The following is a 15,748-nucleotide window of genomic DNA, read 5'->3' as shown; positions in this document are numbered from 1 at the left end:
TGACAGGGGGGACTCCCAACTGCCCCGCCTCCTGCTTCAGGACACTGCCGGCCGCGGGAGGGACGCGGGAACATCCCCAAAAACCGGGACATTCTTGCGGTATGCAGGACAGTTGGGAGGTACACAATTGCTGTAGTGTCCTGACGGGCGTATCAAGAGAGGAGAGGAGAGGACCTGCGTGCAGCCTCTGCTGCAAGCCCCCTCTGACAGCGAGTATTGAGCATGCATTGGTCTCTGGAAACATGGTGCCTTGTTTCCGGGGACATATCCAGTGCGCATGTGAAAAATCACTTGGAAATGGCCGCAGCAGCCATTTTTCAAGTTATTTCAATATCCGATGCCAAGATGCCACAGCTGGACTATGGAGGGGTAAGTATAATATATAAGGGCTGTGTGGGCCCCCCTGGATCTAAGGGACCATGTACACCATTATAGAAACACCTATGTGTCCTGGAAAAACATGTACATCAGTGGCGTAACTACAGTAAGGCAGCCCCCACTGCCGCTTGGGGTAGCAAGCAGCAGTGGGGCCTGTGTGGGCACCGGCGGCCAGCGCACGCAGCACTTACATACCTGCCGCAGCGCCACTGCACACCCCGCTGGCTGAGGCTGAGTGTCAGAGTCAGCTGAGGCCATGAAACCCGCTGACTGTCTCTCAACTACTGTACACAGCGCCGGCTATTGGCTGCTGTGTACAGAATAGATGGGCGGGGGGCAGTCTGGGACGTCAGAGGGGGAAGCAGCAGTGTCTTCTGGGCTCTCTGCCTTTCTCCTGCTGCTTCCGCGTTATGCTTGTGGCCTGGGAAGCCAGCAGTGAGAGGGAGCAGATAAACAACCCCACCGTCCACCCAGTCCAGTCCTCACAATTATTAACATAGAGGTGCGTTTTTTTTTTATGTGTGTGTGTGTGTGTGTGTGTGTGCAAAATTTATAGTTATGCCACTGATGTACATTGCTCATATGCTTTCTCGTGCTGTGGAGCAAAGTAAAAGTTTTGAAAGCCTGATGAACAAGGAAATAAAAGCACATACAAAAATAGATTACAAAAGGAACAGACACAATGTAAGTGTTAACATACAGTAAGTAATTGTGAAAGGATGACAATCAGAGCCATCTATTGTCTATTCATGTTTATTGGATGTACTGAAGACACCTTACTGTCTTCAATAAAGCCGGGTACACAGGAGACATTTTAAACAAATTTGCCAAGAACGACTATTCATTACGGCAAATTCTTTAAATTGTTCCGTTTGTACGCACTATGGGGGTTATTCAGATCGGATCGCTGTGCTGCTTATTTGTAGAGATCTGCAATCAGGTAACTGCCCCCAATCAGAGTGAAATACCTCAACCATGCGATTAGTTGCAAATCCATTCGCAACCGGTCACCATCAAATTATATTTTCAGTGTGTGCAGCCCGTGTGTAGCCCTCAGCCAGTGCGATAGAAACAGGCTGATCGAGGCTGGAGCTATCATCCCATACCCTCCCAGAAAACGCATGGGCATGGCTGTATTTTCCCTGACACTGCCAGTAAACGGCGGGGTAACAACCACAAATGTCTGATTTTAGGTCCGATACCAAGTCTGTATCATGAGAAAGGCATTGGATGTAGATAGGCACGCACAAGTAGCACCAAAATCTTATACAATGTACAAAAAGTGTGGAACAGAACAATAAATCAGGTGAATTTAAAGGTCCATACACACTGGTCGACTATGCCCAGTGTGTATGGACAGCGAATATCGCGTTCATCATTGGGGGGGAAAGCCCCTCAGTGCATACACACTGAGGGGCTTTTCCCCTGCCCGGCACCATCAGTGGGGGTAGGACGGCTTTGCATAGCGCAGTGCTATACAAAGCCGGCCACAAAGCCGTTCATCTGCTGGTAATACATGCTGTTTTGAGCGACTTTCAGCTCAAAGTCGCCCAGTGTGTATGGGCCTTAAGACTTCGCCCTTACCATCATTAAGACAAAATGACTGAAGACTATTAGCCACCTGCCATGTAAAATAATCTTGATGCCATTTACATATTACTTTGTTGCGTAGTAGCACTGAAGTATACAGGACACTGGGATCGGATGCTACAGTATATAACACAAAAATCATAGAAATAGTTAAAAAAACAATTATGATATTTTGCATTCTTTCTTGCATTTTTTTTATATTTCCTAGTTAAATCGCAAGTAAATAATGTTCTTGGCTGTCCTAAGAAAGCTTAATAAATAATACAGCATTTGGCCTGACAGCAGTTAATGTATCACCTGCTACACAGAGAAGTCAAACCATGCGGATCCTTTTGAAAATATAAAAAGTGCTAAAGAAAATGAAATCCTTAGTACAGTACATTAATCTTTTCGAATGATTATGAATGTGTGTATATGTGTGTACAGTATATATTAGTGCTAGGCACGTTAACTCACCAGCACTTTAACGCAAATAAAATGGTGACACTGAGGTGCAGAGTCTCTGACAGCATTACAGATACCCTGCGCCTCTCCAAAAATGGCCACTGCCACAGAGAAGACAAGCTAGAAATACTCCTGTACCTCTAGCATCTGTCTCCTCTGCTGCGGCGGCAATTTTTGGAGGGTCTGTATTGGTTTCAGCCACTGCACCTCCGCGATGCCTCTCCCCCTGCCTCTGCGACTCCCCCTCCCGCACAATTAAGATTTATCTCCCCCTGGGCAACTAGCATTTAACCCCCTTTGGTAGGAAGCATGTAATCCCCCTGGTAATGAGCATTTAACCCCCTATGGCAGCAAGCATGTAATCCTCCTGGCAATGAGCATTTACCCCCTATGGCAGCAAGCATGTATTCCCCCCCTGGCAATGAGCATTTAACCCCCTATGACAGCAAGCATGTATTTCCCCCTGGCAATGAACATTGAACCCCTGACAAAAAGCATGGAAGCCCCTATGGAAAGAGCATGTAATCTCCCTTGGCAGCAAGAATGTAATCCCCCTGGCAACGAGCATGCAACCCTGGCAACAAGCATGGAACCACCTATGTCAACAAGCATTCAATCCGCCCTTGGCAACAGCCATGTAATCCCCCTGGCAGCGAGGGTGGCATATCAACAACTGCTGTAATGGTGCCGGTGCCGGGGTCAATAAGTTGCATATTAGTATTCACAACAATTTAGTATTTTGTTATGGTATTATTATATACATAGATTTCATTCTATATGCAGAATGTATTGTAGCATGTTAATTATATAAAGATTGAGAAGAAAAATTGATACAATAGAGTAATTTACAAAAAAAAGAAACTTGTGGCATAATTTTAGTATTCATTAAAAGAGATCTATCGTAAAGAGACAAATATAAATATTACTGTTGGCATTACTATATTCTACAAATATTTTAGAAAACAATATTTACACATAATACATGCACATTCCAGCTAATAATGTGGAAAACCCGAAAGACACCACTGTTGGATTCTATATTACGTCTCCCCTGACCTCTGCTCATGAATAATGTTCTTTGATAGATAAGCCATAGAATACTGATGACGCATTGCGCTTGTCAGTACGCTAATGGTAGACCATAAGCACTCATGTGACTGGAGGAATAGCATAGTAAAGAACAGCAGAAGAGTGAGCAGACAGTTGTTTTTGGCATTCTATTAGTAGGTATATAGGCCCCCTTACACTTGTCAACTTATTGTCTCAACAAATTGAACCTGATTGACTCGAGATTTATCCTATGTGCAGGAGGTTCAATCTCTTCCAATCTCTTGGTTATACCCAATGGCACAGGATTGTGGATTGTGTCCTACACATCAGGCACATAAGATTTTGTCAGACGGCACATCAGATCTTGTCAGATAAATTGACTCAAATTGGATGAAATCTCACAAAATCTCACAAGTGTAAAGGTGCGTACCCACGGTACGATTTATGTTCCGTAAGATATCATATACAATTCCCCAGAAAAGTCCTGGTGGTTAAAAAGCATAAGATTTGTGCTTAAAATAAGGTACGATGTGCATAAGATATAGCAAACGATCTGACGTCACAGCTATACTACACTATACTATCTTATGCTTTCTAGACAGAATTGGGTTGCATGTTCACCCGATCAGCTCCCTCCCATACGACCTGCGGGAGCGCGCATTGTACGTCGGATAGTGCATACACACGGTAAGATATAGTGCACTATCTAGCATGCTATTCGAAACTGGCTAGATAGTGTGCTAGATTGTGCACTATATCTTACCGTGGGTACGCAGCTTAAGGGGCCCTTTAGTTTGTATTATTATTTATTTATTAACAGTTTTTTATACAGTATAGCGCATACATATTCCGCAGCGCTTTACAGAGAATATTTGAACATTCACATCAGTCCCTTCCCCAGTGGAGCTTACAATCTATATTCCCTACCACATGTACACGCACACTCAGACATTCTAGGGTTAAATTTTTTGTTTTGGAGCCAATTAGCCTACTAGTATATTTTTGGATTGTGGGAAGAAACCAGAGTACCCGGAGGAAACCCACAAAAGTACGGGGAGAATATACAAACTCCGCACAGTTAGAGCCATGATGGGAATTGAACCCATGACCTCAGCGCTGTGAGGCAGTAATTCTAACCATTACACCGTCTGTACTGCCGTATTATAACAGAGTGGTTTTAACGTATAGGTAAAACAAGAGCGCTTTAAGTTGCTGCTATTCCAGATCAGTGCTGCCCCAGTTGAACTTTTTCCTGCTTATTTATCTAACCATCTGGTCCCACCCATTGGATGTCTTTGGCCTATTACCCTGGATGAATTGGTCGTATACTTGTGTGAGGTTACAGATTGGTCCACCAACCATCACAGGACCGATCCCTCTAGCCTCACCCAGGAGTCTCACTGCCATATGGACTCCATCCAGTGCGCTGCTTTCTTCTTCTCTTTTTTTTCTTATATGTTTGTATTATGTCTAAATACTCTTTATATACTATTTTAGTTTCTCAATAATTCTAAATATATTTACAATATATTTAGGCTTAAATAACACGTCCATTGATTTTTTAAATTTTTATTATTTTATGTTCCTGATAGTAATCCGCCACGATTTGCGGTGGGGAATAAGGATTGCTCCAGTACTTAAGTATCCACCACCACAAATGGCAGCGAGTGGCATACTCTGAAATGCATAGGACACTTCTTCATAATCCCGCCTTCCAGTGGTGAAGCTATGGGGCCCTATAGCAGAATTTCAACACACATACACATGACATGTCGCCCTCCACCCATCATCAGTGAGCCGGACACTGCAGCAGTACACTGCTAAGAAATGAAAAGCCACCCACAGGGCCCAGGATGGGGTCATCCACCTGCTGGCAGTCTTACTGGATACAGGCAGAGGGCTAGGCCCCAGAAGTGTCCGGACCCCATAACAGACGCACCCCCTGCATCTACTATAGCTGTGCTTTTACCTCCTTCCCATAGTAAGGTGAGCGGCTCTGGGAACCAACGCAGATAACTGCAGATAACCTGAAAGTTCTAAATATTAGACTGATAATAAATGGGCCTGCAGTAACTAGCATTGATTATGAGAGGCAACACTAAGGGGGCGGGACGTTCTAATATCCGCCACCCGTTTTCACCTCCCTCTGCCGGCTACCGCATTTTTACTAATCGCGTATGCACTAACATATGTGGTTAGTAACGCAAGGAACAGCTCTTGCAATAAGAGCTGTCCCTTGCGATGCCGTGCCGTCACAGGACTTCTGGGTTTGAGATCCGGGAGTCCCTCTGCGCATGCATGACGGATCCTTACACAGCGCTACAGAGAGAAGAACATAGGCTTCTATAGGGTATTGCTAGCAAAACCTCACGATACCCTCCGCAGCGCTGACCTGAGGGGGGTTAGAGAATACGAAATACGAAAGTGCAGTAAAAACTGATAACGGGGGTTTTACCGCATTTTCGTGATAGTGCGTCCCGCCCAGGGGCTTATTTATCATCCGTTATGGGACTGTGACACGTGCAGCAGATCGTTTAGAGTGAACAGCGGATGCACTGTAATCATTACATCACATTACTGGTTCACGTTGGTTAAGGTCACCTAAGGTGAAGTCAGTGTCATTGGCAGCAGAGAAGAGGGAGCCACACTGTAAGCATCAGCACTGGTTCTCATTGTGGATTGGCCATAGACCTTACAGGGAAGCTTCCGGGTAAACCAGTGCACCTAAGAAGATTGTCAGTCAGTGACCATTTTTTTTTTTAAAGATGTGGCCCTGTCCAGAGCAGTGGCCCCATCCCCTTCCATTTATTAGTGACACATATTGTGATATATAAAGTAACTGTATAAGCAGATTCCAACCACTGTATCCAACAGCACCGGTGTCAGACAATGGAAATTAGGGACATTTTGTTGCTGAGCGCTGGTACGGTGAACTTGCCATGTTGATTCAGGTTTTATCTTATAATCTATGTTGCATAAAGCAACAATCATCTTGCTGCTGTTCTAGGTCACAAGTTACCTGTGCAGTTATTTCCTGTACTCGTGTGTACTTACAATGAACACAAAGTTCTACTATAATAATAATAATAACAACCGGTATTTGTTAATAATAAAAATATCTCTGGATGCACACAAACATAAAAGTAAAAATTCCTTGGCATGTAAGTGGATCAATAAGTCTGGTTACATTATGGTAGCGAATCAAACATACTAGTATATCAACCTCCCCTCTCTTATAAAACCAATACTGTCACCCCTTCCCCTTCCGATTCCAATTAAAGCTTCTTACAATCACTTGCAAAGCACTCACCCATTCCTCTTACATTTACATATCTGACCTCACGGCCCATTTCATCATCAAAAACCAGCCGCCTCTCATCCTAACCCTCTGCTGCCTGTCTGTCCCTCCCTTTTAGAATATAAGCTCTCACGAGCAGGGCCCTCTCCCCTCATGTGCTTTTCCCTCTACTCCTTACTCCATACGACGGCAGCCTCAGTGTCATGTCCTCTGATGCAGCAATGTGTCCAATATTATCTTGTACTGTAAGTTGCCGGGGATTCGGTTATTAGGTACCAGTGTCTAGGTTGACAGTGAAAAGGTCAACCACTATTGTTTGGCAGTCAAAAGGCTGACATGTGAAAATGTCGACATGCATTAGCTCGACATGGTCAAAAGGTCAATATGCAAAAGGTTGACATAAAAACGGTCAACATAAAAAAGGTCGACAATGGTTTTTCAAAATTTTTCTTAAGAAAAATGACTTGTTCATACTTTACCATCCCTGTGGCTATGGAGGATGAATATAATAGTGCCCAAGGCATGGCGAGCACAGAAAGCCATCCGAGGGGATGCGGTACTCTTATTAGGATTCAAGCTCTTGTGCAGTTTGCGGCCAGTAATGACAAGTGGGAGGGGCCCCCTGTCTAAAGTGACCTGGGCCCCCCGAAGGCCTAATCCGCCCCTGCCTTTAGCACCATAAAATAATGGGATGCGTCATTTGGTCTACAGCATGTTGGTCGACAAGCATTGGGTCGACACCACTAGGTAGACACGGTTCTAGGTTGACATGGGTCAAAGTTGACATGGGTCTAGGTCGACATGGGTTTAGGTTAACAGGTCATTAGGTCGACACAAGCATTGGGTCGACAGTCAAAAGGTCAACGTAGGGTTTTTCACAGTTTTTTTAGCCGACATGTGCCGACAGGCAATATTTCATGCCCTAGGGTGTGATGGGAGAATAAAATAGTGCGATGAGCGCAGCGAATGAAGCAAGCAATGCGAGGGGATGCGGTGCACTTTAAACTGTGTCCGTGTCGACTGTGTAGGCATTCGGGTAAAAAAACAGTGAAAACCCCCATGTTGACCTTTTGACTGTTGACCTAGACACTGTCGACCTAATGCTTGTTTCGAACTAATAACATGTCAACCTTTCCCTACGTCGACCTAGTGGTGTCGACCTAATACTTGTCGACCAACATTCTGTAGACCAAATGATCCCAACCCAAAATAACAACAAACCAAAGTTAAGAATATACCTCCCAACATCGGAGCTGTCCAGCACCGGACGGTGTCATGATGACCATGGGAAACTGAGGGTACATGCGAACCCCTGCAAATCCAGACCTTAGGACAGGATGGTTGGAAAGTACGGCAATAATACACTGTTTTGTTTTTTTACATTATTAGCAGCCATCCCAATCACACAGATGCGCAGTAGTTTGATGTTATTAAACCAACCATGGAAGGAGAATTACAGCCATTATCCATTGGGGCAAGGGGAGATGTGTGGTATGTTTAAGAGGTAGATGGATTTCCTGAGCTGTAGTTGGCATTTATTATACTATAATTATAGATAGTATCCAGTTTGTCATGTTGGTAGCATGGCAGACTCTGTGGCAGATACTAGGTAGCCCCCCAGCTAAGCATATTTATGAGAACACAAAACAAATACTGATGTGATGAGTTACAATAGATCAGGGCTGGGCAATTGCGGCCCTCCAGATGTTGATGAACTACACATCCCAGCATGCCGTGCATCAGTTTCCGCATGGCCACATAGCAAAACTAATGCTAAGCATCCTGGGATGTGTAGTTCATCAACATCTGGAGGGCCGCAATTGCCCAGCCCTGCAATAGATGGATTTCTGAAGGCTATCCATAACCAAGGTGAACTCTATAGAAGTATAGGGCATTGCTTCAGGTGTGGATTTAGCGCAGACACCTGGCACTGAGGTAGTCACCAATCAGTACAGTGGCTGATACTAAGCCATTAACAATGGAGGTTTATGTAATACCCATAACACATATATCAGTCTGGTGTCAGTGACAGCTACCCTGTATTATCTGTTATCTGTGTCTCGGCAGAGTACCAGCCTGTTTTGTTACAAGTGTGATGGCATGAAATCACCTCAACTAAATACTGTTATTCTGCAAACAATAGACCCGATAGTGACAGTACAAGGCACTACTAGTAATAATAATAATATCACACAGCACAGGGTAATCAAAAGCTATCAATAACACTTTTTCAGTCTAATGGATACATTACATTACAAGCATGACACCTTTTCAGGATTTCCCTGTTTAAAAATGTGTAATAAGCATCGGCTCATTATTTAGGTATAAGGTATGCTTCGCTTCCTCTAATTTCAGAAATAAAAGACGAACTAAAATCAAAATGCCGCATTATGTAATGAATAAAAACCACTGCAATATTTTTGTGGAAATTTGGATTTAGTTATAATGTAGCCCTTTATGTGATTCCATAACATCCACCTCCACCTATATAGTGTGGCGAGCACAGCGAGCCACCGAGCCCGAAGCGTGGCGAGCGGACGCGGAATACATGTGAAGTAATCTGCGGCCGCTCGCCACGCTTTGGGCTCGGTGGCTTGCTGCACTCGCCACACTATATAAAATCTTATCTGTAGTACCTCATTACTGGTAGAGGCATCATGCCACTAGTAAGGAACAACCAGTTCTAACGAAACAAGTTACATGCAGAATCACCTGGTACATAAGCTGACAAAGTGCCAGTTACAAATGTAATTGTGCCACTGGTGACAGGCTGTTAAGTAAATAATAAACAATAGTATTGCATGTCATTAGGGTCAACGTAGTGGCAAATCTCTCCTTATACTATTACTCCACTAAGTAGTGACTATACTTAGAAGTAATCACTACTATAGAGTTTGTGTTTTGTGTATGCTGTAGTGTGAATAAGTGTGTTTTATGTGTGCTGTAGTGTGTGTCTGTGGGTTAGGTGTAATGTTAGCATTGCTGCCTCACAACACTGAGGTCATGGGTTTGATTCCCACCATGGCTCTAACTGTGCAGAGTTTGTATATTCTCCCCGTACTTGCGTGGGTTTCCTCCGGGTACTCCGGTTTCCTCCCACAATCCAAAAATATACTGCTAGGCTAATTGCCTTCCAACAAAATTAACCCTAGAATGTCTGTGTGTGCGTGTACATTTGGTAATGAATATAGATTGTAAGCTCCACTGGGGCAGGGACTGATGTGAATCTTGTAAAGCGCAATGGAATATGCTACGCTATATAATAAACTGTAAATAAATAAATAATAGTCTGTGTATAGTATACTGTAACTTTACTGTGTTAGATATGTGTGCTATATAGTGTGTGTCTGTGTGTTAGATATATGGGCTGTAGTCAGTGTCTGTGTGTGTTTGGTGTGTAGTATACTTTTCTGTGTTAGATACAGTATGTGTGCTATATAGTGTGTGTCTGTGTGTTAGATATCTGGGCAGTAGTAAGTGTCTGTGTGTTCGGTGTGTTGTATTCTTTACTATGTTAGATATGTGTGCTATATAGTGTGTGTCTGTGTGTTAGATATGTGGGCTGTAGTCAGTGTCTGTGTGTTTGGTGTGTAGTGTACTTTACTGTGTTAGATATGTGTGCTATATAGTGTGTCTGTGTGATAGATATCTGGGCTGTAGTCAGTGTCTACGTGTTCGGTGTATAGTGTACTGTGTTAGATCTTTGTGCTTTATATAGTGTGTTTGTGTGTTAGATATATGTGCTATATAGTGTGTGTCTGTGTGTTCGATATGTGTGCTATAGTGTGTGTCTGTGTATTCTGTGTGTGTGGTATACTGTATACCATGTTAGATATGTGTGCCCTATACTATGTCTATAGTGTGTGTCTGTGTGTTAAATGTGTGCTGTAGTGTGCATCTGTGTGTGGTATACCGTACTTTGTTAGATATGTGTGCCCTATAGTGTGTGTCAGTGTGTTAGATATGTGTGCTGTATAGTGTGTGTGTGTGTGTGTGTGACTGTGCCTTACCTCCAACTACTGACTCCTCTCTGCATGTATCCAGTGCATCAGGAAAGTGAAGCGCAGGGAGGTTGTACCCAGTTGTCTCCAGCTCTCTGTCACCTCCTCACATTTCTTGAATGAACTGAGTTGGGATAGAAAGGAGTGAGGGACCAGACAAGAGGGGAGGGAGCGTGTACATAATTACATATACACAACACACTGGCAGTAGGCTCAGCTCACCCTTTCTGCCAGATCTGTTCCTTATTCCTTACTCTGCTTTACTTCCTTTCACCCAATGACTTCTCTCCCTACTGTCTAGTCTTCCCAGTTATCACCGCCTTCCTGTGCCTCTTCCCTAATATCTCCCTCTTCCTCTCCAACTTCTCCCCTTCTCCTCTGCAGACCCAGCACTTTCCACTTCCCGCTGGGTGAGGGAGTACAGCCTCAATACTGCTGTGTAATGTGTTTTTCTGGTGATACTTGTACAGGACGCTGTGTAACACCACTGCAGTAAGCTTGCATACAACTGCTGAGATGGTGATCATTATCATACAATTATTATCCTTAACCCTTATAGTGCTGTAAGGTTATATCCAGGTCACATTCCGGGAACTACAAGATGTTCCATCTGGTGAGAAAGCATTCCCAGTAACAGGGCTGCTGTTTGTATAACACCCAGCTGTGGTTGCAGAGGAAACACATTTATGCACAGCAGAGTTTACCCAACTCATGGCTGTACAGCTAACGTAGAACTGTAAGTGCCAGCATTCTCCAACAGCCACCATGAGGTAACTTGTGGCTTTGCAAATGCTGTGGAAATACAAATACCAGCTTACTAGACACAGCTTTACATCCATAGATATTATAGCATAGTTGCATACCCTCCTGCATTCTGCAGGAGACTCCCTGAAATAGCAGCAATCTCCCTCTCTCCCTCATTAGTCTAGCAATCTCCCTCATTTCACCTAGCCTACATTTCACTGTTACATTTTTGGGGAAAAAAGGAATGAGAGACAGATACATTTACATTGGATAATCAGCGCCATTTCCCAGCACTTTACCAAGTACAGTATCTCTTACTAACTGCTTTGGGGCTCATCTACATTTGGATATGAGTAATTTTAAAAGCTTCCTCTCAGATGTAGCAGTACACACCCCATGCTTCTAGGTGCCACTTTGACAATCTCTTTTCACAATCTCTCCATGGGCGAGATGTACTAAAGGGAAAATGCGGTAAAACCCCCGTTTTACCGCATTTTCCTATGTACTATTACCCGACCGCACCGTCACCGCAGTGTAGGGTATCGCCACCTTTGGGTGACGATACCCTATAGAAGCCTATGGGCTTCTTTTCGCCGCCCGACGCCTCCGCCGAAAAACCCGCCGACCCCCCTCTCCCCCTCCCTCTCTTACCTGGTCCAGGTCCTCCTGGACCCGGAAGGTAACACCTTCCTCCCCCTAGTGACGCAGCCGGACGTCCTTCCGGCTGCAGGGGGGAGGAAGAGGCGCCGGGGACAGCTTGCATAGCTGTCCCCGGCGTGAGGGATGCAGAAGGGGGCAGAGAGGTGACGGAGACCCCCCGCACACCACATTCCAGGTATCGCGGGGGGCCTCCGTCACCGCATCGCGATGCCAGCCGCATATGTTAGTACATATGCGGCGGCATCGCGGCGGGGGGGCGCGATGGGCGGCGATGTATTTTAATACATCCCGCCCCATATATGGAACTAGACACACCCTTTGGGTGGAGCATGATACACACCCTCAGTGGGGCGCTGTGCAAAATTCTACTACCAACTACAATCTCCTTAAAACTCCTTTTCAAAAGTAGGCAAGTATGTATTATAGGCCTGATTCAGAGTAACAAGCAACTCGGCCTAGTTCCTGCACTGCACATGTGTTTGAGGCCACCATAGGCTTGCATTATTGCGCATCATAGTGGATCTGTGGGGCTATTCATACTAGTAGCTTGGAAACCATCCAGATCTACACTTGTGGCTAATTGGATATAACTGGGCACCACTGAGGGGTTCACACTTATACCCCTTTCACATCTCACAAATAACCCGGATCGGACCCAGGTTGCTGTGCCACAACCCGGGTTCAAGCGACCCGGGTCCCATTTTATAGGGAGGAGGCAGCGTCAGCTACAAGCACTGCCTCTTCCCCCGCCCCTTGATCATGCGCCGTTGCTCATCCCCCTTTCTGATGTCAGAGACCTGGGATATTGCAAATGCCGGGTCTCTCCTGGGATGGACCTGTGTCCAAATCGAGAATGCGAAATGTAACAATATTGTCAGTGGCCGGAATAGTCCAGTGTGTACAGGGCTTTAGTTTGCCATGGTCATGTTTTCGGTGTTCAGACAGAACTGTGGAATAATTAGTTAGCACACAATGATCCAGAAATTTTCCACTTAAAATGAACCTAAAATGGACACCATGGAGCACACATATACACCTGTCTGAAGGTCATGACTTGTGGATACTCAATGAGAGGAGGAGTCCCGTGTGGTCTCACATGTGCCCCCTTTTCTCTGTAGCTGGCAGGGCAGATCAATAGACCCTGGTTGTACTACCCATGATGTTAGCTGGCTGCCCGCCTGGCAGGTCTGTCCCCCGGAATTTGCGTCCCTGGTGATGGTTGCTTGGCAACCAGGGACACCGAGGCACTTCCGCCTGGCTGCGGGTGACCTGGGTGACCACTTCTGCCCGGCAGTTGCCTGGACAACAGGAGATGCCAGGTAACACGCGCTCCCACAGCTGATATCATCAGGGCTGGAGGGCTGGCTGGAATTCCTTCAGCTGATTGGTTATGCTAATATGGGCAGAAGCAAACCTGTGCAAAAGAACGCCCACTGCGATCACATCATTTGTGTACAGTGCCGAATGCCTGCAGAACCATCGCTTACATTGTCATAATCGAGTCGCCATGCAGAGACTGAGGGGCAGATTTATTAAGCTCGGTGAAGTGATAATGTGGCTGGTACTTTATCACCGGCCAATCAGCTCCTAACTGTGAAGTTACAGGCTGGGTTTCAAAAATGACAGGTATGAGCTGATTGGCCGGTGATAAAGACCAGACACTTTGGGGGAAATTTACTAAGATGTGTATTCTACTTCACATGTGATGTTGCTATGGGCAACCAATTAGAATCTTATATTTTTAGCACCCTCTAGAACCGGGCTGGGCAATTGCGGCCCTCCAGATGTTGATGAACTACACATCCCAGGATGCTTTGCGTTAGTTTTGCTATGTGGCCATGCGAAAACTGATGCAAGGCATGCTGGTATGTGTATTTCATCAACATCTGGAGGGCCGCAATTGCCCAGCCCTGCTCTAGAAGATAGTAGACAGGATCTGATTAGTTTCCCATAGCAACATCACATGTGAAGTAGAATACACATCTTAGTAAATATCCCCCTTTATCACTTCACCAAGCTTAATAAATCTACCTCCTCCTGGTTGGGACAGCCAGAATATGGGCATCATGCCTAAAACAGATTGCTTTATACAGCGCATACTGGCACAACACTAGGAGTCAAGCAATGGCTTCTCTGCTCATTTGGGGTACACGATACAGCTGAGTTTCCACAATGGAGGGATGTAAACTACATAATTAACCCCCTGACCTGGCTGCACCAATGATTGCCAAGTGTGGTGCAGGGACACAGGCAGAGGCATAACTAGATATTCGTAGGCCCCATAGCAAAAGTTTGTAAGGGCCCCCTATTTAGCAACTGATGGTGATAAATATATGCAAAACATATTAGTTTGACAGCAAAGATGGGCCCCCTTCAGGCTTCAGCTCTGGGCCCCATAGCAGCTGCACCCCCTGCACCTATGGTAGTTACGCCCCTGGACACAGGTGTACTATATGTTTCTTCTAGGTTAGTGAGTCGATGCTTTCCCCACAGATGCACCTGTTCTCCTGCTGTCTGGACTGCGCTCCCCTTCTCAGCTTCCCTGACCAATGGTGCTGGATGCCCAGGGCCCGATCTCGTTATTTGCCTCTGATTGGCTCGTTCTTGCCCTAAATTTCTACTTGCCACCCAGTAGCAGCTCCTCACCCTAAGCTGTTCCTCACCTTAGACAGCCATGTCAGTTTCTCTCTCTCTCACACATACATACCCCTCCTCCAGTCAGTTACCTCAGACCAACTGTCACTCTGCTCCTCCTGGGTTGCCCTGGTAACCTCCCTTGGTAATTCCCACACTGCTGACATAAGCATAAATGCAGGGGTGCATCAAGAGAGGTGGAGGCCCTGTGTGCAGTCCCCATTTGGGCCCCCTCCTCTCTAGCTGGCAGAGCAGTAGACTCTGGACTTGAGGGTCACTGGGAGCCTAGAGTGCATGCACAGTGATTTTCCTACTGCACATGTGCCAGGAAAATGGACACTGCCCAGTTTTCCCACAATACCCCACAGCGAAAGTATTGGAAAAATGAGTGCAGGGTGTGCAGTGTGGGCCCCTGTGGACTTTGGGGGCTGTGTGCACCACTAAAGGTATGACCACTGGGTATGGTTCTGCCAAAAGAAAATCAAGCTCATCTGTGTGGTGAAAGTGGGTCTAGCTGGAAAGTGAGCGCGAGTGCTTACATAAGTGGATGTTGTCTGTTGCAGAGATTGCCCGAGGTGCCCATACACAGTACATGTGCCGGGTGCGATGAGATGCGTGCTCCCACGCACATGCCATCGGACAGCTCAAAAAGTATGTGCTGCACATACTTTTTGTACTAGATCTCATCTCATTGCATTGCAAAACTTATACAATGCGATCTAGCCAAATTGCATACAATAATTGCACCGTGAATGGGCACCATGACATTGTGGGTGTTTTCAGGCAGACATATCCCTTGGGTTATCGGGATGCATGTCGACAACAGGTGGTCGACATGCATTATGTTGACAGGGACAAAGGTCGACTGGTTCAAAAGATTGACATGATGTCTACACACAGATGGTGACGTTGTTTTCATGTTTTCCTAACATTTGCTAGATTTAATAAC

At 45.5% G+C, this 15,748-nt stretch overlaps 1 protein-coding gene across 7 annotated transcripts in view; it reads right to left on the bottom strand.

The window, feature by feature from the left end:
- LOC146057907 (phosphatidylinositol 3,4,5-trisphosphate 3-phosphatase TPTE2-like) overlaps positions 1-15,080 on the bottom strand; it is an 83,475-nt gene extending 68,395 nt beyond the window's left edge. The window contains exons 1-2 of one of the 7 annotated variants that reach the window (XM_083169728.1): positions 14,892-15,079; positions 10,771-10,885 (exon numbers count right to left, since the gene is read on the bottom strand). The gene's annotated coding sequence lies outside the window, so the exon portion shown is untranslated. Of the gene's footprint in view, positions 1-10,770; positions 11,115-14,664; positions 14,769-14,828 lie in introns of those variants that run through there. The other 6 variants (XM_083169729.1, XM_083169726.1, XM_083169730.1 and 3 more) reach the window with 6 other exon arrangements.
- Positions 15,081-15,748: the final 668 nt, after the last annotated feature.

The sequence above is a fragment of the Crinia signifera genome, chromosome 2 (genome assembly GCF_055691185.1).
Source record: "Crinia signifera chromosome 2, ASM5569118v1, whole genome shotgun sequence".
NCBI classification, from domain to species: domain Eukaryota; kingdom Metazoa; phylum Chordata; class Amphibia; order Anura; family Myobatrachidae; genus Crinia; species Crinia signifera.
Note: the sequence above shows the minus strand (reverse complement) of the source record. Positions and strands in the feature narration are given on the sequence as shown.